The sequence below is a fragment of the Odocoileus virginianus genome, unplaced genomic scaffold (assembly GCF_023699985.2).
Source record: "Odocoileus virginianus isolate 20LAN1187 ecotype Illinois unplaced genomic scaffold, Ovbor_1.2 Unplaced_Scaffold_27, whole genome shotgun sequence".
Taxonomy (NCBI): Eukaryota; Metazoa; Chordata; class Mammalia; order Artiodactyla; family Cervidae; genus Odocoileus; species Odocoileus virginianus.
The window spans coordinates 466,916-470,334 of record NW_027224289.1 but is presented as its reverse complement, the minus strand read 5'-3'; positions in this window follow the sequence as shown (position 1 = coordinate 470,334).

Here is a 3,419-nt window from a genome sequence, read left to right as displayed (position 1 = left end):
TAGTGGCTCTACTAGTTTGCATTCCCACCAACAGTGTAAGAGGGTTCCCTTTTCTCCACACCCTCTCCAGCATTTATTGCTTGTAGACTTTTGGATAGCAGCCATCTTGACTGGCGTGTAATGGTACCTCATTGTGGTTTCGATTTGCATTTCTCTGATAATGAGTGATGTTGAGCATCTTTTCATGTGTTTTTTGGCCATCTGTATGTCTTCCTTGGAGAAATGTCTGTTTAGTTCTTTGGCCCATTTTTTGATTGGGTCATTTATTTTTCTGGAGTTGAGCTGGAGGAGTTGCTTGTATATTTTTGAGATTAATCCTTTGTCTGTTGCTTCATTTGCTATTATTTTTTCCCAATCTGAGGGCTGTCTTTTCACCTTGCTTATAGTTTCCTTTGTTGTGCAAAAGCTTTTAAGTTTCATTAGGTCCCATTTGTTTATTTTTGCTTTTGTTTCTAATATTCTGGGATGTGGGACATAGAGGATCCTGCTGTGATTTATGTCGGAGAGTGTTTTGCCTATGTTCTCCTCTAGGAGTTTGATAGTTTCTGGTTTTACGTTTAGATCTTTAATCCATTTTGAGTTTATTTTTGTGTATGGTGTTAGAAAGTGTTCTAGTTTCATTCTTTTACAGGTGGTTGACCAGTTTTTCCAGCACCACTTGTTAAAGAGGTTGTCTTTTTTCCATTGTATATCTTTGCCTCCTTTGTCGAAGATAAGGTGACCATAGGTGCATGGATTTATCTCTGGGCTTTCTATTCTGTTCCATTGATCTATATTTCTGTTTTTGTGCCAGTACCATACTGTCTTGATGACTGTAGTTTTGTAGTATAGTCTGAAGTCAGGAAGGTGATTCCTCCAGCTCCATTCTCCTTTCTCAAGACTACTTTGGTTATTTGAGGTTTTTTTGTATTTCCGTACAAATTATGAAATTATTTTTTCTAGTTCGGTGAAAAATACTGTTGGTAGTTTGATAGGGATTGCATTGAATCTATAGATTGCTTTGGGTAGTATAGCCATTTTGACAATATTGATTCTTCCAATCCATGAACACGGTATAACTCTCCATCTGTTTGTGTCCTCTTCGATTACTTTCATCAGTGTTTTATAGTTTTCTATGTATAGGTCTTTTGTTTCTTTAGGTAGATATACTCCTAAGTATTTTATTCTTTTTGTTGCAATGGTGAATGGTATCGTTTCCTTAATTTCTCTGTTTTCTCATTGTTAGTGTATAGGAATGCAAGAGATTTCTGTGTGTTAATTTTATATCCTGCAACTTTACTATATTTGTTGATTAGCTCTAGTAATTTTCTGGTAGAGTCTTTAGGGTTTTCTATGTAGAGGACCATGTCATCTGCAAACAGCAAGTGTTTCACTTCTTCTTTTCCTATCTGGATTCCTTTTACTTCTTTTTCTGCCCTGATTGCTGTGGCCAACACTTAAAAAACTATGTTGAATAGTAGTGGTGAGAGTGGGCACCCTTGTCTTATTCCTGATTTCAGGGGAAATGCTTTCAATTTTTCACCATTGAGGGTGATGCTTGCTGTGGGTTTGTCATATATAGCTTTCATTATGTTGAGGTATGTTCCTTCTATTTCTGCTTCCTGGGGAGTTTTAATCATAAATGGATGTTGAATTTTGTCAAAGGCTTTTTCTGCATCTATTGAGATAATCATATGGTTTTTATCTTTCAATTTGTTAATGTGGTGTATTACATTGATTGATTTGCAGATATTAAAGAATCCTTGCATTCCTGGGATAAAGCCCACTTGGTCATGGTGTATGATTTTTTTGATATGTTGTTGGATTCTGTTTGCTAGAATTTTGTTAAGGATTTTTGCATCTATGTTCATCAGTGATATTGGCCTGTAGTTTTCTTTTTTTGTGGCATCTTTGGTTTTGGAATTAGGGTGATGGTGGCCTCATAGAATGAGTTTGGAAGTTTACCTTCTTCTGCAATTTTCTGGAAGGGTTTGAGTAAGATAGGTGTTAGCTCTTCTCTAAATTTTTGGTAGAATTCAGCTGTGAAGCCATCTGTTCCTGGGCTTTTGTTTGCTGGAAGATTTCTGATTACAGTTTCGATTTCCTTGCTTGTGATGGGTTTGTTAAGATCTTCTATTTATTCCTGGTTCAGTTTTGGAAAGTTATACTTCTCTAAGAACTTGTCAATTTCTTCCAAGTTGTCCATTTTATTGACATAGAGCTGCTGGTAGTAGTCTCTTATGATCCTTTGTATTTCAGTGTTGTCTGTTGTGATCTCTCCATTTTCGTTTCTAATTTTGTTAATTTGGTTCTTCTCCCTTTGTTTCTTAATGAGTCTTGCTAATGGTTTGTCAATTTTGTTTATTTTTTCAAAAAACCAGCTTTCAGCTTTGATTTTTGCTATAGTCTCTTTAATTTCTTTTGCATGTATTTCTGCCCTAATTTTTAAGATTTCTTTCCTTCTACTAACCCTGGGGTTCTTCATTTCTTCCTTCTCTAGTTGCTTTAGGTGAAGAGTTAGGTTATTTATTTGACTTTTTTCTTGTTTCTTGAGATAGGCCTGTAGTGCTATGAATCTTCCCCTTAGCACTGCTTTTACAGTGTCCCATAGGTTTTGGATTGTTGTGTTTTCATTTTCATTTTCATTCATTTCTATGCATATTTTGATTTCTTTTTTGATTTCTTCTATGATTTGTTGGTTATTCAGAAGCGTAACACTTACTTTGGAACTATATGATAACAAAAATGGGTTCCCCACTGGATACATATTAAAAAAGGGAAGGAACTTATTTTTTATTGGGAGCTCTTTATCTAGTACCTAACACATATTAAATGCATATTTGTTGAATGATTGAATATATGAACTCTGCGAGTAATGGTGTGTGGAGAATACGTCTGCAGCTGAGGATTCTTGAAAGATGTACAAAGATGGTGACTCATTTTCTAAAGAGGAAGTAGCATACTATTGACTGGAAATTAGCTTTTTTCTAATGGTCTTCCAAAACATAAAAGAGGATAATGATATAAATGATATTAGTAAATACTATTGAATATGAAGAAAATTAACAATTAAATGCACTGTAAGAAATTGAAACAAAAATAAGTGAAGGATTACAGATCCTTAACTGCTCTTTCTTTGACACTTTCAGTTCAGTTCAGTCTCTCAGTCATGTCTGACTCTTTGTGAATCCCATGGGCTGCAGCAAACCAGTTCTCCCTGATCAACACCATCTCCCAGAGCTTGCTCAAACTCATGTCCATCAAGTTGGTGATGCCATCCAACCATCTCATTCTCTGTCTTCCCCTTCTCCTGCCCTCAATCTTTCCCAGCATCAAGGTCTTTTCCAATGAGTCAGTTCTTTGCATCAAGTGGCCAAAGTATTGGAGCTTCAGCTTCAGCATCAGTTCTTCCAATGAATATTCAGGACTGATTTCCTTTA